The sequence below is a fragment of the Dreissena polymorpha genome, chromosome 3 (genome assembly GCF_020536995.1).
Source record: "Dreissena polymorpha isolate Duluth1 chromosome 3, UMN_Dpol_1.0, whole genome shotgun sequence".
Taxonomy (NCBI): Eukaryota; Metazoa; Mollusca; class Bivalvia; order Myida; family Dreissenidae; genus Dreissena; species Dreissena polymorpha.
The window spans coordinates 56,381,400-56,405,628 of record NC_068357.1 but is presented as its reverse complement, the minus strand read 5'-3'; the positions used below and the strand labels follow the sequence as shown (position 1 = coordinate 56,405,628).

General features: G+C 36.3%; 1 long non-coding RNA gene and 1 other non-coding gene across 2 annotated transcripts; one reads left to right on the top strand and one right to left on the bottom strand.

Annotated features, from left to right (window-relative positions):
• Positions 1 to 358: 358 nt before the first annotated feature.
• Positions 359 to 440, top strand: Trnal-uaa (transfer RNA leucine (anticodon UAA)). Its single transcript has one exon. It is a non-coding gene; the product is annotated as a tRNA-Leu (tRNA).
• Positions 441 to 1,474: 1,034 nt separating this feature from the next.
• LOC127874258 (uncharacterized) lies at positions 1,475 to 23,930 on the bottom strand. The gene is made up of 2 exons (XR_008046746.1): positions 22,959 to 23,930; positions 1,475 to 2,326 (listed from the first exon to the last, which is right to left on the bottom strand). It is a non-coding gene; the product is annotated as an uncharacterized LOC127874258 (long non-coding RNA).
• Positions 23,931 to 24,229: the final 299 nt, after the last annotated feature.

Below are 24,229 nucleotides of genomic sequence, written 5' to 3'. Positions count from 1 at the left end.
CATTGATGATTAGTTACTCATTCACAAGAAGACTTTGGAAAAATATGAAAAAATATTTTTTGACACTAGTTTCTACAAAGTATCAATGTTCTGCTCCACATGCCATTTAATGAATCTGGTGAGTGCACATGTTTTTCAAAGAATTACGATGTTCTCAGAAAGATATACAACAACTGAGCCTTACTTCCGAACTTGTTAAAGCAGACAGAAGTAAAATCAATATACAAAGGCGTTCACGGCATTAGAAGTCCGAACGGTTGTTATTGTCAAAACGCAGGTAAAAATTGTGCATTTTGTTAAGGTAGCGCACCCATAATGATTTCCGCTATTTCTTCAAAGATTGAAGATCCTGTGTTAAGTTGCCGTTGCCGAGTGGTTAAGGTGATAGACTTAAAATCTTTTGGGATCTTCCCGCGCAGGTTCGAATCCTGTCGACAACGCATACTTTTTTCGACGCCTTTATTTCTTTTCTAACGTAATTTGATTCAATATAGCATATAAGCTAAGTTTATTGTTAAATATGTTGCAATTTTTATGCACATTCTTCAATTTTTTAAATCAAAACAACGTTATGGCTAAATTGGGTGATTTACTGCTGAAAAAACGAACCATGCATGTTGCATTTTTATTTTTATTTAAAAAGTAAATGGTAAATCTCTCTATTTCTTGGTATTTTTGCTGTATATAGTGTATCTATGAAATTAAAAACTAAGTTTAAAATATAGCATAAATAATACTATGTTGAATTTTATGACACTTCGTTTTTAACCAACCCAATTTCTACTTGGCTGAAACCACTTACATTTCATGGCGCTCTTCCATAGAAAACAAGGTGTAAACAATAATTGTCTGTAAAATAATACGTATTTCATCTTGTTTAAACTTTAAACACCTTTACTGCATCTGTACACATTAACTGCATGCCCATATTTTGAAATCTGGATGAATTATGGAACTTTAATATAACCCAGATGTGCAAATAAACTGGACAAAAGCCGAGCGTGGGGGTGGTTTAAAAAAAAATCAGTTATTTTTAAAGCACGGAAAGGCTTCCTAAAAAATTGCATGTAGTTCAGTGAAATGAAACTTGAAAATAATACATTAGATTATGTTTGGAAAGGTTGCCATTATGGTTGCGCTACCTTAAGACGTTTCCAAATCCGAGGCTTTGCTTGTAAACGTCATTTTACCAGCTCACAATTGTTTAACAAGAACTCAGAACTTTCGTTCTCTTTGTCATACCCCATGCAGGACAATGGATACATAGCAGAAAAACAAAGAGAAATAGTAATGCGTGATTCAAGCCATAATTATTTTCTAACATTAATGGACACAGTCCTGAATCGCATAAAATACCATTATCTAAATCATGCATAAAAATCCGCTCGTTTTTTTATTACGATCGAAATGATTGGAGCAGACTATTTGCTTAATCGGAACTCTCTTTGGTTTGAAGAAAAGAAAACACAAAACATGTAGGTACAATTTCAATTATACCACTCTTTTGTGATACCGACCTCTGCATGGTGATTGTCTGTTTCTTTAGCATTTGCATCAACGAGTACTCTCAATAATATGTCTTTTTGAAGTACATGTACAAGCTCATCATCTTCAAAGTCCTTTCTACACTTGTATACACACTGTATGTGTTTGAACTCCCATTTAATAGTTCCCCTTTTTATCTTAAATAGTTACACTACCTAACACTAATATTAGCTGTCCTATAACTGTTGCCACCTTGAACCGGAAAATACTGTAAAACTCGTTTTTGTTATGTTGCCCTTATTGTATCCCTTGTATACTTGGGTGTAAAATAAAGAGTTGTTCTGTTCTGTACAATTCTTACTGTCGCAAAGACCGTATTATTTAAAAACGACATGTATGTGACAGTTCAACTTAGTGTCATTTTAAAAAGCATATTTTTCAATTCATTCTCATGAAACGTTTTGGCAAATAATGTCTGAATGCTAACTGGAGCTATATATGGCTTTAATGTCATAGTGCATATACTGTCTTGTGTAGATTATTTGCCTACAAAAATGACTAACAGACGAGATTTTCATTCCAGATATACATGTATAAGGAGTTTCCTTTTAATATATGATCATATCTGTCCCCCCCCCCCCGTTCAAAATATTCCCTGGAACAATGTCTGACCCCTCAGCTATATAAATGCTCAGGATTTGTGCCACGTTGTCCCACAATCATGCTAACTCCCATCCAGTCACTTCTGGAAACACTTGCTCTGACTTTTATTGTCACCATGGCCTTTGCAGGTTAGCTTGGTAGTCGTGCCATATTATATCGCAATGAACCCTGCAACACCCTGAAAATCATATGTAATATGTTTTAAATAGAAACGCACATATTAGAATATGAGTTATTTAGTGGAAACATTTTTTTTTCTATTCTGCTTTACATAGACCTCGATCATATTGGCCTCAAAAGCTAGCAATCAGTCATAGAAATACAGCTCAAATTTTAAATATGGCGAGCTAGTATTGTATAGTCCTTACTGGTAAGAGTAAAACATTTCTTAAGTCACGATCACACAGTATTATGCTTAATCCGCATGGTTAACTTTGTGGAATGTTGTTTTAAAATGCACACGTGTAGGGTCAATGATGAAATTACCTGTAAATTCAAGACAATCAATAACGAACTGACAGACGCACGTATGGATATGCACTCAACCATTTTGACAACTATATCAAGTGTATTGTAGGCAGGATTGAAAAAAATATTGCACTTGTTATCAAATGTTTTGCAATTGAAAAACGTGGTGTTGGTAATGTTTTTAATATAGTTCTCTTACATGTCTTTGTCACTTGGCCAAGCAGAGCTATTTTACCGAATCCTGTGCAATCCACGCAGTTTAATCACAAGAGGTACAAAGGACCTAGGTCGCTTATCTGAGACCCTAGGAATCTGAACTGTTCGATGCAGCTTTCATGGTATGACTACATGGTAAGATTTGTTATAATGAAAAAGGACCCCCGTGTGATGTTGCATGCGAAATACCAAACCTTTGGATTTGCTGTTGCAGAGAAATTGTTTAGAAACTTTAGAGTATTGACTGTATTCATACGAAGGAAAACGAATTACCACCACGATAGGGCTAAATTCGACCCCATGGTATTGATTGCAAAAACTTAATTTAGTACCATAATGCATGCCGAATTCCAAACCTCTTTGCCTTTAACTAATAGAGATTTAAAAAAGTATACACTTTAAATATATAAAAACAAGTAACCCTAAGGGCATTGACCGCATACAAATGTTCTGTGATTTGCGGTCTCGGATATGATTAATAAAGTTTTCGTTGATTACATATATAGTGACCCACAGGGCGGAGCAAGTTTTGGCCAAAGAGGGCATAATTGGAACTATAACTGTTGAGGATCACCCAACTATTTAAGAAGAAGAATTAAAAACTGTTGGGTCTTGCGGTTTCAGAAAATTCTTCAAGTTTTACTTTTTACAAGTGTTTCTACATATAAAGAAACAAAGTGACCTGAAGAGCGAGTTCCATTCTCATCTCTGATCTCAGGGTCATGAATCGAACAAAAAATGGCATAGAACCATCATCAATGTTACATGTCAAAACCATCATTTTTTTATTTCAAATACCAAACCTAGAGAAGATCTTTCTACAAACAAATACGTAAAACAGGTGCCACAGAGTGGGGCCAATTTTGAATCAAGCGCATCATTTAAACAACCCCTGTTGAGGACCACTATACCACGTTACTTGCAAAATATTTAGCCTCTGAGTATTACGATATCAAGAGAGAATTTTGAAGGTTCCACTTTTTAAGTATATGTTTAGCCCTGCTGACCAACATATGCAGCTGATCGGAACAAAAGGGGATCACCCCATGATAATTCCTGTAAAGTGTTCATCGAATCTGCACAATAATTCGTGCAGCCGTTTAATTGTTGTATACTTTCATGTAAATTACAGGCCAATGTCCATAAACGTCACTTGCATACGTCATATTACGTCGGTACATTTGGCTACATGACTTTGCACACGTTCCCGTCGGAAATTGCACACGTAACCAATAACAGTGTTTCAGTGTATATTAATATATTCATTTCAGTGGAGTAACAGTACACGTTAGACAACATATAGGTTACAATTACTTGTTGTCGCAGGGCCTTTAGGCCGCCGCAGTTATCTTGTTGTTCAGAATATTTAACGAACATTGGAAAACGTTGTGTTATAATTTTCTCAGTGTCACATGGTTAGAATACAGTGCGGCAAGTCCAGAAATCGAACCCAGGACACCTTGCTAACAGGGCGAGTGCTCTCCCGACTGAGCTAACCGGGCCGCCACAAAACTTCTAACGTGACCAAGTTCAGACTGTGACATACACTCCCCACTTGAATATGTGTTCGTCCTCGAATACAGGGATTCATTGTTATATATAATCAACCAAAGGGCAGGGCCTCCGTAGGAGTATACACAGGTAACGTCACGGCCCAACGTTGGGCGCAAAATGTCACAGAGAGAGAATATTGTGCGACCAGTCCGGGACTCGAACCCGGGACACCCCGCTTACAGGGCCAGTGGTCTCCTGACTTTTTTGACCGAGCCGCCACACAACTTCTCCCCTAACGTGACCAAGTTGAGAATGTGACATCAGCAAAAATAAATTGAAATGAAAGCTGTTTTAGACTAAGGCACGTTATTGTGTTCCACCGAGTATTCAACATAAACTTATAAGGCCACGACTTTTATATTTCTTATTTTACAAAACCGCCGACCCTAATTTTTGGAAAATGGGAAAAAAAATAAAATCGGAAAATCGTCTTTTTTTATATATTTTATTCCCGACCGCACTGAAAAACGAGCGAACCGAGAAAAAAAACGATCCGGTTTGAGTACGGTTGCGAATAAAATCAAGTAAGTACAATCAACGATTGGTTCACATATATTGCAGAGATCGGGATATTTTTCAATGTGACACAGTATGTACCAGTCCTTTTATGGGCTCTTCTCAAAATTTATTTGTTTACAGACAATAGGAAAATCAGCGTCAGTAAAATGTCAACCGCATCAACATTTATTTCCGAGTCTGTGACGCAACTATATTGTTTAACATGTTTATTATATTAAACAAACCCGATATTATAGTAGATAAAAAAAGTATTACCGTGCAATTTGATAATTAGTATAAATAATCCAATAAAACACTGCCATTATTTAGGATATATGTGTTTAGGAATTTTGTAAACACGTCCACCATAGTTTATAGGAACTGTACAGAAAGTTTGGAAATCGGAACAAATCGGTATATCTCAGAAAATCATTGATAAATGTATTTGTCGTTTTAATGCTTAGGGCCGAGTAATTTCGGCAAATCGGAACTCAACTTGCGTAAAATACTAGCTCAATTAACCGTTAAACTCCGCCTCCGTTCTCTGCAAAAGATTCGAAGGCGGAGCTATGCACGTGCTATTATTAAATTGGAGGATTGCAATTGAGAAACAAACGCACGATTGGTTCGGCATGTTGATTGCTAGACAAAGGAAGCCAATTTTGTCGGCGCGAAATTTGTCGCTTTATTGCTTGAGACAGCAAGCGGCTTTCCTTTGATGACGTCAAACTGTCAAATCACACAGACTGCACATTTTCGGAAGACTTTAACTGGCTCCTTGTTTACAATTCCAGTAAAAAAACTTGGTAACATTAAACTTCGGATTAAATTATCAAAATAAAGCAAAAGCCAAGTTGACAAATATGATTGTATTAATTCGCGTCAGTTCAAATAAGACGTTTTGCGTTGTAAATCAACGAGTTTTCATGACAACAACAACTTTAACAAACATTACCGCGACGACGCGGGGATCGATCTACCTCGATTTTTTGCATGGACGATGTCATAAGTCGAATAAGAGCAAACACATACTTTGTGTATGAGTAGTTTATCTTATATGAGATTTATGCAACGGGCATCGCATTGCGTAATGGTGCGCATCGAATTACGGAAATGAAGCGCAGTTTTTCGTTTTAATGGGAGAAGAACGCATGTCATTTAATGGAGTGTTTAAAATATCCTGATGTTACAAAAGGTGCTTTTAGGTGACTCATTTCATTTGAAGATATAGATGTCTTTCATGGCATATTTTGATTTTTCGTCTCTGTGTTAAGGTTATAAAAGATATGATGTCTTTGTTCTGATGTTATTAGTATTAACTTAATTTTCCAATGATGTTTTTTTTTTTTTTTTTTCGACCGCCCGATGGACCATTTTCAAAATAATTTTTGTAAACCAATAAAAAAAAAAGTCGTGGCCTAAACTGTTTTCAAAATATAAAATTCATGAAACTACTTTTCATAATGCAACACTTTAAAAATTAATATCTTCAACATCTGGAAGGGTTTTCTTGTGATAGCATGGTTATTATGTAAGAACGACAACTCTGCGTGGAGTTAGCAAGGCGTACTATTTTATCTGTAGGCGGCTACCAGTCGGAAACGCCGTTTTGCTGTTGTGATATGTTTGTGACCGGTTTAACTTGTGACCGGTTTTACTGCTATTAAGTGGTAAGCAACGGAATTACTTTCAGACGGACGTCTTGGTCGTGAGAACGACCTAACATTAAGATAACCCGCCCAATAAACGACATGACATTGACTTCCTTGTGAAATAGATTTGGTAAGTTCGAACCTTTATCGAGCGATTATTACAATATAATAATATCGTTGGCGCCCCACGTGACGAATTTAAGCGCGAAATCTATTTCTGTTTGCTTTGAAAGTTTTCATATAATTGACACTTATTTATGATAAAAGGGTGAACTAATTTACGTGCATAAAAACTGTATATAAGTTGTGTTCGGGAACTGTACATATGTGCATTGTGAGTAATACTGATTCGAGCTACCCTCAAGAAGTTCTACTGAGAGGATTGTCCGAAGCGAACGGATGCAGCCCCCAGACAACAACAACAGCATCCTGTTTTAACATGTGAAGACTATCCTAACGTTATTTCGATGACATCCTGTTCAATATAGTTAAAGGAAATAGCACTTGGTTATTAGCAATCTCAAAGGTTCAAACTACAAATAATTAGTTTAAATCAAAGGAAACACTTGACAGGCGACGAGAACAGTTGAACATGTTGAACTTGTCTTGAAAACGAAGATATGTTTGTGATTTGTTAACTTTAGGATGTGTTTTTGATTCCAATGACATAACGCTGATGTGATCAGCTAATACACAAACATTTGCGAACTGTTAACAGTGCTGTTTTTGTTGGCTTAATTGCTGCAATAACTTTGCATCATCCGAGGGACGCAGGCTGTGCAGCATACGGTAGAAAGCAAGAGCTCATCAGACAGGTTTGCAATCTATGTTTGTACTTAAATGTACAATATTGTTTATAAACCTGTTGACAAGTTGTTACTTTATGCCAGGGTTTTTTCTCCACTTTTTGGGAAGATAGCCTATGTAGCGTCGGAAACGATTTGGACGCCATTTTGTTTCACTTCTACTGTAATGTTAAACCGGTATTTTTTAAAGGATAACCTCAGACAGTCAATGGTAAGTTTTTAAGTTTTATTTCTTTTTAGTATTTTAAACGAAATTTGATTTCTAGGTTTTGTTAGTTTTAGTTCACAGTGCTCCAGCCAGCTTTTCAAAATAGAGGGGAGCTTCCCCCAAAAGGGCACATTTCACGCGTAATTTTGGAAAATAAGGCATTTGGTTATAAATATACTTAAGTATATACTTTGGTTATACTATAAACTTATGAATTGTAAACATTAGTGCATTGGATGATTTCACCAATTGTATGCTGTTCCTCATTTTGTGTAATGAAATTATAATAAATATATTACTATCTACATAGGCGCGAAGGAAAACAACTTAGTAGCCAATTTCATAACCGACTTGGGCTAGCATCCGACTACACACATTAGAGATATGTAGATATCATATTTCTTTCCGATGTGCGAGTGTGTCGGGGGGGGGGGATAATATTAATTCAAACAAAAATCTATATTGACAAATTTAAAGTCTAAACAATGATCAATGTAACCATGAAGTAGCATCCAGTCTGGAGAATAAAATACAACATTGTTATTGTTACTAATAGGATATATTTATTTTACAACAATTATTTCAACTAATGTCAACAATGTTGACAGTTTTGTTAGGTCACGAAATATATGACAATATCAAAATTACATTTTACTTGCAGAGGGATAAATCCTCCTTCCAAACAAGCTCTTTATTTGTTGAAATAACAACTGTCTGCCCCTATTCATGTTAAAATTCATCATGATTGAGGACAGACAGTGTTTTAAAGTTCAGAAATAAAATCCAAACACAAATATGTTTTTCCATGTCGTAATTTCGGACTAAAAATTAATCGCATATTCGCATTAAAAAAGAATATTAATTTTCAAATTTTAATTGGTATTTTGAATTAATAATCACTATTTTTGCAAACAAAAAATCATAGCCAAAGACTTCAGAAGTTAAAAAAAATTCAATAGTGCTGAGTTTGATTTTATTCGAGTGTGATTTTGCCTAACCAACCGTGACCTAAGAGATAACTCTCACAGCATGTTACTATCGTCTGCAACAAAAGGCTAATTAGTGTTCGGATAACAAATCATGACCTTGGGGCTTGTTTGTTCACAATATGTTGACTTAACACGCCCCAGGCAGTCATGTACCGGTAACTTAAGGGTGTTATCTGTGTATTCATGTTGATGTTTCTGGCGTTTATACGGCCTGAAAACAGGAATTTACTGTAGAGACCAAAAGGGCAATTGACAGAAAAATAGAGGGGCGCTTTTTAAGGGGGCAAATTTTAGAGGGGCGCAGCGCCCCTCTATTTATTGCTAGCTGGAGCACTGGTTCATTACTGTGATCAAATATGACGTAAATCTTTCACGAAAAAGCAAGATTTATTTTGCTTCCGGGTTTGAGGAAGCCATTTTGATGCCTGGCATGATGTCACTAAACAAAGCTTTTCACACGAGATTTAAAATTCCTGGGAGAGCCTGTGACGTCACAGGTTTTTTTTTCCTTTGTGACCCGCCAATCATCGGCCCTTTCCCCTCCGATTTTATGTTCCCCTCAGCTGGTAAATTTTCCCCTAGATTTCATTTTCCCCTCTAAAAAAAAAATTAAATTATTATTATTTTTTTTTTTTTTTTTTTTAAACCTTTAAATATATAAGTTAACCTGATCCAGTGTAGAAAAAAGAATTTGTTTTAAAAACAGTAAAATATGCTTAATTGATTATATAAGACTTTCCTTATTTCCCCCAAAATCCGGCGTTTCGTGTGATTTTTTTTCCCCAAAATCTGGCGTTTCGCGCGATTTTTTCCCCCCTCAAAAAAGGCCAGGCCCTTTCCCCAAAATCAGATTAAAAAACCCTGCGTCATTCGATAGTCTGCTTCTGTGCGCACCTAGCGATGATAAAAAAAGTTGCAAAATAATACTATTAACTCGATTTAAATCGTAAAAATAGGTTTTGGTTGGTGGAAAACAGGTATTTTTGCCCTTCGACTTCGTTGTGGCATTGATATTTTTTCGGGAAATGAAGAAAGTTGCCATTTTTCTATACGAAACACATACATGCCAGACGTCCCGATCTCGGCGGGACAGTCCCGCTTTTGGGCCCTTTGTCCTGGCGTCCCGATATGAGACGATTTGTCCCGACATTCGTAAAAGACGATGTAAGGTCTATAGGTTCCCAATAAAATTCGCTATTATAGCTCTGTTTCGCTAACACCTACCACCGCTAATCCCTTTATTGCCCCCAATTAACAATCCGATTCTACTCCTCGTGTGTACCAGTGCTGTTTATGACACCTTATCAGCGATTTATCGGCTAATTATTGATTTATCAGGCATTCACACCATGGTGGTCTTCAAGATAGTGGTCGCTTATTGCTATCGATAGTTGTATTATAATGAAATAAATGTTGAAAATGTGTTTGATTTTGTCTTTGTTTGAAACGGTTTACAAAACAATTGTTATGTAAAATTAACTCTACATCATTAATGAGTTTTTTACATTCAATGTTTAGTTCCAAAATAGCGGGATAATCCGAATGTGCAATATACCAAAATAGCAACAAACAGCCCAATAAGTGATACCCATCCTGTGTAGTGTAATTGGGTGTTATTGTAATAAAAACAACGAAGTGCTATGCATGACAGTTTGACCCTACTCCAATTAAGCTAAAAACAACGAGGTGCTATGCATGACAGTTTTACCCTACTCCAATTAAGCCGCGACAATTGTAACTGTTCGGTAGATAGTTTACTGTAGCCCGTACTTTCAGTGTACTGGATAGCCTCCCCTGCGTTAATGTTTGCCATTGAAAGTAATGTAATGAGTATTGTTGTCGTAATGTTCCAGATTTTGTACTCTAAAGATGAATATTATCTTCGTTGTTTGCTATTGTCTTATTTAATAAAACTGTTATTGTTATGTTTAAGATTTCATGCTTCATATCAGATGTTTTATGTCTTGAATAGAAGTATCAAGAGTTTTTAATAGTACTATACTGACTACAAAAGGTGGAATGATAGATCGTTTTAGGTGTCCTGCTTTTTGGCCAAATGTCCCGACCATTTTTTATGGAATGTCCGGCTTTTGAACTAAACAATTCTGGCATGTATGCAAAACAACTAAAGAAAAAGTTCATTTCCGCTGCGCATGTCATTGGGCGGGTATTTTTAAGGTTATGGTCGTTAACAAAACTAAACCGGAAGACATCCAAATTTCTCCGGAAAGGTGTTTTTGAATTCGGATATGTCAACAACAATGATATATTCACTTGTGTATTCACTTCAAAATGGTATTATGTAACGTATTCATGAGGTTATTATAGTAGAATAATACACATTTTTATGCCCCCCTTTGAAGAAGAGGGAGTATATTGCTTTGCTCATGTCGGTCGGTCCGTCCACCAGGGGGTTGTCAGACGATAACTCAAGAACGCTTGGGCCTAGCATCATGAAACATCATAGGTACATTGATCATGACTCCCAGATGACCCCTATTGATTTTGTGGTCACTAGGTCAAAGGTCAAGGTCACGGTGACCCGAAATAGTAAAATGGTTTTTGAATGATAACTCAAGAACGCATACGCCTAGGATCATGAAACTTCATGGGTAGATTGATCATGACTCGCAGATGACCCCTTTTGATTTTGAGGTCACTAGGTCAAAGGTCAAGGTCACGGTGACCCGAAATAGTAAAATGGTTTTCGGATGATAACTCAAGAACGCATATGCCTAGGATCATGAAACTTCACAGGTAGATTGATCATGACTCGCAGATGACCCCTTTTGATTTTGAGGTCACAGGATCAAAGGTCAAGGTCACGGTGACCCGAAATAGTAAAATGATTTTCGGATGATAACTAAAGAACGCTTTTGCCTAGGATCATGACACTTCATAGGTACATTGATCGTGACTCGCAGATGACCCCTATTGATTTCAGGTCTCTAGGTCAAAGGTCAAGGTCACAGTGACAAAAAACGTATTCACACAATGGCTGCCACTACAATGGACAGCCCATATGGGGGGCATGCATGTTTTACAAACAGCCCTTGTTTATTTTGTAATGTTTTTACCATGCAAATAAATGATTTATTATAAATTTTAATTAGTAAATTTAAATTGATGTCTGATGACTTTTACGTTGAGTCTGCAATTGTCATACTGATTGTCATATGTTTGTGTCATTTTTTATGCTGCATGTGCATACTTGCATGTCAAAATGTGTCAACAATTTTGTGTTTTATTTTGTTAAGTTCACATATTTTAAGTTATTTCTTTCGACTTTTTGTTTTTCTTTGTGAAAGTTTGTTTATATTGTTGTTCCATACAGGTTGACAGTTCACTTGAGGTTGGCAGTTCACCAGTTGACATCTATGGAGTATGCGTATTAGGGCTGTCACGATTCACCGGTATATCGCGGTGCATGTCGTGAAAAAAATCGCACCGCGGTACGGCGTTGCCGCACCGTTTTTTTAATATTATTATATTAGCACAGATATAAATTCATTACATAATTATTAGCTCATCTATTTTTTGAAAAAAAATTATGAGCTATTGTCATCACCTTGGCGTCGGCGTCCGGTTAAGTTTTGCGTTTAGGTCCACTTTTCTCAGAAAGTATCAATGCTATTGCATTCAAACTTGGTACACTTACTGACTATCATGAGGGGACTGGGCAGGCAAAGTTAGATAACTCTGGCGTGCATTTTAACTGAATTATGTGCCCTTTTTATACTTAGAAAATTGAAAATTTTGGTTAAGTTTTGCGTTTAGGTCCACTTTTTTCAGAAAGTATCAATGCTATTGCATTCAAACTTGGTACACTTACTTTCTATCATGAGGGGACTGGGCTGGCAAAGTTAGATAACTCTGGCATGCATTTTGACAGAATTATGTGCCCTTTTTATACTTAGAAAATTGAAAATTTTGGTTAAGTTTTGTGTTTAGGTCCATTTTATTCCTTAAGTATCAAAGCTATTGCTTTCATACTTGCAACACTTACTAACTATCATAAGGGGACTGTGCAGGCAAAGTAATGTAACTCTGACTGGCATTTTGACAGAATTATGTGCCCTTTTTATACTTAGAAAATTGAAAATTTGGTTAAGTTTTGTGTTTAGGTCCACTTTATTCCTTCAGTAACTAGGCTATTGCTTTCAAACTTCAAATACTTTCATGCTATCATGATGTTTCTGTACCTGGCAAGTTGAATTTGACCTTGACCTTTGAATGACCTTCACTCTCAAGGTCAAATTATTAAATTTTGCTAAAATTGCCATAACTTCTTTATTTATGATTAGATTTGATTGATACTTTGACAAAACTACTCTTACCTGACATACCACAATAGACTCCACCCAAACCATCCCCGTGCCCCCCCCCCCCCCCCCCCGAATCCCCCCCCCTATTTTTTTTTTTTTTTTTTTTTTTTTCAAGATCATCTCACAAATGACCACCACACCCTCACACTATACCCCCCCACCCCCCCCCCTAATTTTTTTTTTTAACGGTTAAAAAACAACTATTTTTTTATTATTTTATGTTTGAAATACCGTCCAACCATCGCACCCAAGAATCACCCCCCCCACCCTTTCCCCACCCGAATCCCCCCCTAAAATTTGTTTGTTTGAAATACCGCCCCCCCCCCCACACCCCCACACTATACACCCCTCTTCACTCCACCCCTCCCTCCTTTGTGATTGAAAATGAGAGTCCGTTCACCTTTAAAAAGAAAATAGATGAGCGGTCTGCACCCGCAAGGCGGTGCTCTTGTTTTGATATAGATATCGTTTTGAAAAAAGTAGAAGCGATTCAAAAGGGCTAAATAAATAATCCGTTAATATCCAGGTCAAGCAAGCGCTTCCACTTGTAGATGTTCAACTTTCACGTTTAAAATACAGCGATGTATGGGTCAGTACCTTTTTTGGAATTAGGGACAGATTTCCTTTGCAAATAAGTTCATAATTATCCAAAAGATGTTTATTCTATTTCTTATTTTCTTTCTTTTAAAAATAAAGAAGACATCTGGGCGGAACTGGATTTTAAGTGTTTGACGTTATGAAAACACGCAAAGCTTGTCTACTGACCCAGGGGTTTTTTTTAGAAAAAGGGGAAGACGCTGGGTAAAAGGGGAAAATCGAGCGCGAAAGAGACATATTTGGGGAAAAAATAAAAACTGCTCATTTCAATGTCTATAACTCACCTACAGACTTCAGGGTTTTTTTTAGAAAAAGAGGCATGTCTCTGACCTTTTTGTTCTTAAACACATGAACAAGTATGATATTGAAGTCAAAGTCCTAAATAAAGTTGCAGGTGTAGATCTAATAATGGGAAATGTTTTCAACTGGGGCCGGGGAATGATGTCAATATTATGATTTCAATTTCATGATGAATGGGTTGACGATCTAGATCTGCTACAGTATTGGAAGGGAAAGGTGCGGCAGCTGCCGATTGTATACTTCCACTTTCACAATAATCCGACAGTATTAATCGATGTTGATTACATGTACCTCCGAATCTTGCTGGGTTTCAACGGTTTTTGATGATTCATTCTTAAAAAATGCGTCAACGCAATTAATATTTTCCGAGTCCGAACGTTTTATTTTGTTCGTGTATGAACGCCAATTGTGAGACTTTTTTCTGTTTTAACGTTTATATCTTGGCTTTCACATAACCCGGATGAAAATTCGACTGGTTTCCGGTAATTAATTGACGAAACACCCTTCTCGCGCAAGACCGGAATCCAGTAAAATAGTCACATGATTAGTTGCCCGGTTTCCATGACGTAATTTAAGAGCTATATATAGAATCACTGGGATTCCGAGATTTGAGTGTTCGTCGGGAGAGAGCGAGATCGTTGTACATGGTACAAATTGGATAAGTGTCGACTTCCCAAAAGAAAAAAACCATTTCTTTGAGGGTAAAATATTATATTTTGGTGAAAAATTATATTTTTGGAGGGGAAATGGTATTTTTAGGGGAAAAATTCTGGTAGGGGAAGACGCCGATCTTCCCGAAAATCGGCGTCATTTTCTTACTAAAAAAAACCCCTGTGACCTATTGTGTAGACTGCTGTCTGCGGTGTTTTGACAAAAGGGATTAACATGTGTGAATGTCACTCTGCCGATTTGGTCCATAATTACTGGTAAACATTGTTTTGAATGTCGACGCAACAAGGATACAACTGTGAATATTAAATGCAACTATCAACTCAATAGTTACCACCTTCTTTAAGCAATCAATGGAATAACCTACCTACAAAGGGAAAATAAAAGCATTAGCGAGCAGAGAATTGACTTTGTTCCGACAATTAAAACCATTCCTTATGCATTCGTTGAACGTGTTTACTTGAATTAGTTATGCCTTTAGACAGGAAGCGGCTTTTCTCTGATTACGTCAAACTGTCAATTCACACAGATTTGCGAGATTTTTAGGGTCCTTGGTCATTTGTTTACATGTTCAGTATAGAAAATCACCTGCTAACATGAAAACTTTGGATTAAATTATCAAAATAAAAACTATGTTGCAAACTGTGTTTATATTAATTGGTAAGTATTAGTTAAAAGATGACGTTTTGTGTGTCGTAAATCAACGAGTTTTCCATACAACAACAACTACTTCTACAACCACGTCAGGATCGATCTATCTTGGTTGTTTTTTTTTTAATTGTAAATATTATACTACACGTACATGTATGTACTTGTAATAAATGTAATTTTATTTGAAAATCAGGAAGTCAAACAAAATTAAATTGATTGTTATCTCGTAAAACGCGGAGTTTCCCCCGCGATGCCAACGCCGAGGGCCGCTGCGTCGGCTTATCAGTTTTGCCGATCGTTAACCGCCGCGTCCAAAATCATGCAAACGCCGCGTAAAGGGGATTTTCTCAATCTCCCTCCAGGTCAATTAGAGCTGCAACGATTCACCAACAGCTCGATTCGATTTCGATTTCAGACACTCTGATACCGATTTTTTCTATTCGATTCATCTTCAAACCCAGTTTTATCATATATTCACTCTTATGCCTCAAAATTAACATTTCTATTCAAATGTGATTTCAATAAAACACATAAAAAAGAAAAGCAAATTAGGAATTTTAATATAAAAAGTTATGACTAGAAGATTGTGTTGATTACACAATAATATTAAAAATAAATAAATAATCATAAGAACGTATATGGAATCAGTTGAATGGTAGTACTATCACATAATACTTTCACCCAAAACCGCAATAATCATGTCTACCATTGTGACATGACAGCATCACCTGTTACCTGTAGGACAAATCACATTCTCTAATAAACTTAACAAAATTCCAACAGAAATAGAACTACTTTTCTGGCTCACGACTTCAGTAGTTGCACCTGTGCGACCTCTTAGTCTTGCTAAATTAACGTTATGTTTGCGTTTGACATGTTGCAATAGATCAGTGGTTGAGCCGGACTTTGCGTACGCCACATCCATGAAGCACAGTTTACACTTTGCTTTATCGGTAGGGCTACCATCCCGAAACCCAAAATACTGCCACACTTTTGATTTTAGCTTCTTAGGCGCATCTGATAATTTCAATTTGTCGGCAACAACTTGTTCAGCCATTTTTACGCTTTTTCCAAAAGTAGACCGTAACGCACTTATTGATTGGATGACTAAAGTAATAAGCAACCAATCGCGCGGGTCGTAATTACAGGTAAACATAAAACCTTCACCTTCCCGTATCAATAGTCAGAATACGTATCTATGTATATATATGTATATATGTTAAAGAATCGAATTTTTTTAGGTTTGGTATCGTAATCGAATCGAAGCATTTCGAATCGATTTTCGATAATCGGATCGAATCGTTGCAGCTCTAAGGTCAATCCCTGCGGAGTATGGAGGGAAATTGGGGAAACTGCGTGGAGTGTACTGTATAACCACCACAATATTCTTCCGGGATTAAGTCCCGGTTCCGGTAGAGACCCGGGAACGGCGTTATCCACCAAGAACTTGATATTTATTTAATATTTACTTATAGCCAAAAACAAAGACCTATAGATAACACAGATTGGAAACTCTCGTCTTCGCGATAGCGATATGCGATAATATCTAACGGCGGACGCGGGTCACGTGACATTGATTTTGGAGATGCCGGTGTACCTGTAGATTCTTCCCTGTTCCAGCTACTGTCGGCCATTTTGTTATAAAGCAATCAATTATTCTTCGTAATTAGTCGTTAATATTTTTTGTCGTAGGATATTGTGAGCATGATCTTAATGTGTTAATTAGTGTTTTTAGCGCTCGGTTGTCAGTTTGCAGAGCAATGAATGTCTGAAAGCGCAACGTTACGAACTTCACGTAGTGAGCAAAGTCGGTCGCCGAAAAAAGACATATTGAATATTTTTTGTTTGAATAAAAATAAGTATTTATTTTCTGTGTTGATAATTCTTTAGTTGTTATTATTCTAATTTATTATTAATTAATCGGAATTTGAAAGAGAACACTGGATTCGTTCATTTTCGATAATTTTTAAAAAATTGAAAGGCCCGAAGCATTTTTTTAAAAACATCTTCATTAAGCATCACATATTGATAACGTAAGATTTTTATGCTAGGTGAGATGTTAATCTATGTATGATTTATAAAAAGTAGACGAAAATGAGGTATTTTAAAGGATTTTGCCTTTGTACTATTTTAAACTGTTATCCCATGCAATCATTTTTCACACCTGTCGCCAAAGTGGTTTGTTTCTTTTTGAAAAACTTTTCTATTTCTCATCCCATATCGTTGAAGTAAGATTTTTATGCTAGGCAAAGTGTTAATCTAAGTATAGATTTAAACAAACTAGAAGAAAATATTCATTTTAAAGTATTTGGCCTTATACAATGTTGGTACAATTTTAAGCTCTTCTTCCATTGTACAAGATTGCTGTCAAACTTGTTTTTGTTCTTTTTGATAAACATTTTCATTTTTCATCCCAAATAGATTAAGTCAGATTTTTATGCTTGGTGATATGTTAATCTAGGTATGAATTAACTAAACTGGAGGAAAATGTTCATTTTAAAGGATTTTGGCCATGTACAAAGATGGTACAATTTTAAGCTCTTTTACCCTATTATACACACATGTCGTCAAACGTGCTTTGGTTCATTGTGAAAAACTTCGTCATTATTCACCTCACATTGAAGAAATAAGATTTTTATTCTGGGTAATATGTTTATCTTGGTATGAATAAAAAACTAGATGAAAGTACAATGTATGGGTTTAAATTCTCATTTAATATCTTCTTTTATTAGTATTACCAGTTTTCCTGTCAATGTTACACATGCAAGTTAATATACAAACATATTTTAACAGATAGCTGTGCAGGGTTTTTTTTTACTAAGAAAGTGACGCCGGTAATCGGCGTCTTCCCCTACCAGAATTTTTCCCCTAAAACTACCATTTCCCCTCCAAAAATATAATTTTTCACCAAAATATAATATTTTACCCTCAAAGAAATGTTTTTAACCAGGTTTTCCGAAGGAAAAAACTGGTTATTAGATTGGCGAAAGCGGGCGGGCTGGCGGGCGGGCGGAACAAGCTTGTCCGGGCCATAACTTTGTCGTTCATTGTGAGATTTTAAAATCATTTGGCACATTTGTTAACCATCATTAGACAGTGTGTCGCGCGAAAAAATTACGTCAATATCTCCAAGGTCAAGGTCACACTTTGAGTTCAAAGGTATAAAATAGCCATAAATGAGCTTGTCTGGGCTATAACTACATGTATGTCATTCATTATGAGATTTTAAAATCATTTGGCACATTTGTTCACCATCATGGGACGGTGTGTCGCACGAAAGAATCACGTCAATATCTCCAATGTCAAGGTCGCAAATAGATTTATTTTAAAACAAACTTACAAAGGGGGTTAATTTTGTTTGTTCATTTCAAAATTTCAGTTTGAGTTGTCTCCCTTTATCAGATTTTTTTTCACAATGAAAACCTGGTTTTGTGACAATTTTGTCCCTTGTTTTCTTTCTTTTGGGAAGTCACTTATCCTATTTGTACCATGTACAACGATCTGGCTCTCTCTCTCTCCCGACGAACACTCAAATCTGGGAATCCCAGTGATTCTATATATAGCTCTTAAATTACGTCATGGAAACCGGGCAACTAATCGTATTAATCATGTGACTATTTTACTGGATTCCGGTCTTGCGGGAGAAGGGTGATTCGTCAATTAATTACCGGAAACCAGTCAAGTTTTCATCCGGGTTATGTGAAAGCCAAGATGGGTATAAACGTTAAAACAGAAAAAAAGTCTCACAATTGGCGTTCATACACGAACAAAATAAAACGTTCGGACTCGGAAAATATTAATTGCGTTGACGCATTTTTTAAGAATGAATCATCAAAAACCGTTGAAACCCAGCAGGATTCGGAGGTACATGTAATCAACATCGATTAATACTGTCGGATTATTGTGAAAGTGAAAGTAGACAATCCGCAGCTGCCGCACCTTTCCCTTCCAATACTGTAGCAGATCTAGATCGTCAACCCATTCATCATGAAATTGAAATCACAATATTGAAATCGTTCCCCGGCCCCAGTTGAAAACATTTCCCATTATTAGATCTACCCCTGCAACTTTATTTAGGACTTTGACTTTAATATCATACTTGTTCATGTGTTTAAGAACAAAAAAGTCAGAGACATGTCTCTTTTTCTAAAAAAAAACCTGAAGTCTGTAGGCGAGTTATAGACATTGAAATGAACAGTTTTTATTTTTTCCCCAAATATGTCTTTTTCACGCTCGATTTTCCCCTTTTACCCAGCGTCCAGCGTCTTCCCCTTTTTCTAAAAAAAAACCCCTGCTGTGAGATTACTATTAAAACACAAACAATAGCTGTGAGATGACTATAATTCGCCGGCCGTGGCCACTGATAGCACAATTAAAATCAATCAACAACGCAAACTGATAATTGAAGTTAGGATCCCTTCTTTTAATTAATTCTCAATAATAAAGAAAAAACACACAAAGCATCTTCTGCAGTTCGCTAATTGATTCGACGATTAATTATTTTTTTTTCTTTTCCCGAAATCCTAGCCCACGATACTGAAAGCTTAATTTAATTACCAAAAGAAAAAAAACTGGATTACAAACAAAAATTTAATAACCTATAACTCATGAATAAGATCTAAATAAAAAGAGAATTAAACAATTGAAAAAATCTACACAATCAATATTGAAATAAGTCTTAACTGAAACCGTTTTTGGATGAAAACGACTGATCGCATGGCAAATTTCGATTTTGGTTCCATCGATATGGGTGCATTTTACCATTATATTTAATTCAAGAGTTAATAATACAAGGTGTCTTATCAAGTACATAACACTTTTTTTTTTGGATGTTTTTTATTTATTATCTCAACTAGAGCCTTGTTATTCGACCTGAAATTTATCTTTTTATTTCTTAGTTTTGCACCCCATAGATGTAGAGATAAAATTATTGGTACTAATTCCTAAAATGTAACGTTTTTTAATAGCGCAATACCAAATGTGACTGGCCATGGGAAAAAAGCCCATTCGCAGTGAAAGTAACAGCCGCATCCCAAGTCTTTATTTCCACTCGCGTCGGTAAAGAGTTCCATGACGTCACTATGGAGCCAATCGGCTTCATTGAATAAACACGTGCCATTAAACTCGCGAAGAATCGTATCCAAGTAGCCCTGCTATCGACTGTCGCGATCGCAGTTTCATTTTCTTAGAGTTTAGAAGTAAATCTAATGATTGAAGCGACTTTTCAATCTTATCTTTTGGGATTCGAATTAACTGATTATGCGCGTCAATTTCTAAGCCGAGGTATGTTAATACTTGTTCGGGGCCGATACATTTTTCTGTATTTAATGGTACACTGTAACTCCAATATAACGCGGATGACGGGGTCCAAGCCACGCAACAGCGTTATAAACGGACAGCGTTATAAGTTTTGAGCTTATTTATTTAAGTGGGCGATAAAAAAGGTGAAGTATAGCCTATAATATAGGTCCTGTGTATTGTCATGCTGTGTTGTCCTTCGCAAATACATGCATATAAACCGAATCGAACGATAACAGTATACATACCGCTTTTCTAATGTGCACATTTATCCAATAATCCAATATAATTACAAAATCACTTACGAAAAAGTAATGTTAAACAATTATGACAAGAAATATGTTTACGAATTTCATAAACAAATTCATATGCCTATGCCATTTTTCAGAAAAAAATAGTACAGTGCATTATGGGACACAGCTTTCATTGGACAAGCGAATCTAAATTTAGATTGAATGCAATACGATACACGTACAAAGAAATGTATTATTGCGTCATACGCAGCATGTAAAAAACGTGCTTTCCGTGGACTTTCTGATAACGGGCAAAAATTTAAGTGCATCTCTGTTAACTATTACACTGCTTAAGTAGCATGTAAATAAATCGTCAGGATTTTTATTTTTATTTTTTGTATACGTACTGTAACATTAAACATACACAAAGATCTTTTTATTAATCAAGCATGCATAGCAAATGATAAACAATAACACACTTACACATCCATAGTTTATTCAATGAAATACAATACACGATAAATACAAAACATCAACAGGTAATCGTTTGAAATAACTTTAATTTGATAATTATTCCGCTTCCACTTGCCTTATTGAAATTAGCGCACCGAACCGCTCTGATAGGGAATACGTGTTATAAACACGGATTCCCGAGTTTTCACACCTTTATTGACATTACACAACAGATTATCACTAATTAGCTGTCAAGTGTCGTTTAACCTCTAATCGATTAAAATCAGTTAAACGGACGGATAAAGCAATCAAGCTGTGATCGATGGCTTCTTTGAATTTTCTGAAAATACATGAAGTTGCATAACATGGATTTGAATCAGAAATGGAAGATTGGAGAAAAAACGGGATCCAAGCACCCCCCGCGTTATATTGGACACAGCGTTATAACGGACCGCACTATATTGGAGTGACAGTGTATGTTTAAATCGCGCATTATTAATTTGAATTTTTCCATTATGAGAAAACACTCGTGCTTTGTTTTCCCTATCATAAGAAAATCGTCAAGGAGATGTTCAATGTTAATTGTGCAGGCTTTAGTTGCAACTGACCAATGCAAAAATGTAGATACTTTCTCAAATATAAAACAAGCTGACAAAACACCCATTGGAAGAGATTTCTGAATCCAATAACCAATATCAGTTTTTATTCCCAAAAGATCAAATTCCGATGATTGTACTGGACATAAATCAAACGCCGATGCAATGTCTGCCTTGGCCATGAAGGCACCGTTACCCAAATTTCGCACTTTATCTATGGCACTGTCAAATTTTGCATACTTTACACTGCTGAAAGCCGGCTTAATGAAGTCATTTAAACTTGCGCCCGATGGAAAGGATAAATTTGTGATTAATCTCCAGCCACCAGATGACTTTTGAACAAGACCAACAGGATTTATACGTAAATTTGAAATAGGCGGTACTTCAAAAAGCCCAATTAATAGACCTCTGCGTTTTAAACTAGTTAACTTTTCATGTAAAACATCCCTGTGTACGCGGGCTGATACAAGGTTTGTAGAATTAATTGGTAATCGGGGTCCTTCATACAGTAACGAAAATCCATTACTGAACCCGTTTAAAATATATAACGCATCAGGTTGGTTGGGATATTCAGCCAAGTGTACGGACAACTTTTGAATATTAATAGGTGTTCGGCCGAGCTTCCATATACTTTCTAGCTTCCACAGATCGCTGAGCTGGATTAAAGGATCTGAAATTGTGTAGAGCATATGAACCATGAGGCCGGAAAGGCAATGGTTGTTGCATTAACGTGGGTCTAACTGGTCGTTGGATACCGTGAGGCGCTTGAGAGAAGCAATGAATAGATGGATGCCGGGAGCCACATTTTACGCATTTGTGGGCAAATGTGCAATTGGTATAAGAGCAGAAACCTTTATTGTTATATGCGAAACATGGCTTAGCCTCGACAGTTGCCATAATTGAAATTGAATGCATAGACAGCATCCACAATTCAGGGTCGATGATGTCCCAACGACTGCTCGGATTTTGTGCGATTTTCAATCTAAATCTAAACCGGCGAAACGGGACGCTGCCGTACGAATGTTATTCATGTACTGAATGAGTTCTAAATGTTTATTTCCGCGCCTCGACAAAAATATAGCCATATATATCAAGCAGGCGTCTGACCAAACTTCCATGCGTTCGATATTTTTAATAACGCCTGAATCAGAGACAATTATCTCGCCATTTCTTATTTGGACTTTTTGCTGGGTTGATTCTCGGAATTTAGGCAAAAGGGACCTCAAACCAATAAATTCCCTTTTCCAGATTTTTTGCCTTGTCTGTAAAGGTACATGTGGGTACATATTCAACCAACCTTTCTCGCTTTGTTGCTCGCTTGTTCCCGGCTCGGACGATTACTCTGGGTCAATTTCTGGTGCCGTCACTATCGGTTCCACGCGAACGACCCTCTGACTCGGTTCCGCACCCATGGTTTGAAGCGCTTGCGCGGCTTCCGCTCGACGTCTTTTTGCACGTGGTGGCATTATAAAACCATGAAAATAGTCTTGTTAATAAAAACGTAAAAGCGAACAATAATATAGACAATAATTCCAATTAAAAGCAAAAATACAATTATTCTAGAATTTAAGCTTTATTAAATAGTTCAGTTTTAATATTTAATAGTTATGTTATTCAGGAAACACCACCTGAATAACATTTCTATAATCATACAAACACGTGGTTGTTGTATCTTGAATCTAAAAACTCAAATTATATACTGTATACTAAATGTACAACGACTGACATGATAAAGCTGATCACCAAACACAATTTCAAGAACCGTACAAACACGTGGTCGGTATATCTTGAATATAAAAACGCAAACTATTAAATAGCTTACCCCAGAATAAAGATACTGAATTTCTTATACTAAATTTACATACGAATAACAAGATAAAACTGTACAAAATAAGAACAAGTTCTCATTTAAAAAGAACTTCAGACATCTTTTCAACCATGTGCTTAAATGTAAAATTCGTAAAGCAGTGACTTACTCAGTTTACTGGTCAGCTCGAAAAGGAATGACTGCGAGGAAAACAAGCGGTTTATATAAGTGGACAAGTCCAAATGATACAATGGACAATAGCTTTTTATAAAGAGGGGTGTTTTAGAGTTAGAGTGGAAAATAGCCTTTGCGTTGAATAAGATTATTCCTAAGCGAATAAACATTATTATTTTACGTCTATACATTGTTTAGTATATGTACACATATTTACCATTTTGTTTATACAAAAATTGAACAGTTGGTCATGCACTCATCAACTCTAGACTCCCTATGACCCAACCCAACCCCCTCTTAAGAGGCCACCCCGCTTAAGCAGCCAATTTGGCTGTTTCCCTTGACTGGCTGCTTAAGAGGGGTTGGACTGTAATTCCAATTGTGTGCTACATGTAATTACAGTGTATAATTCTTTTAGAAACAAAAATGATTTGTTGCCCACATTTTTATATGATTTTAATAATTAAACGCTTATATTGTGATTCTCTCATGAACCTTTTATTATCGATTGTGGAAAAAATAGAATACAATATTAATGTCTGTCAGTGATATACTAATTCCTAATCGGATTTCATTTAATCTTATAC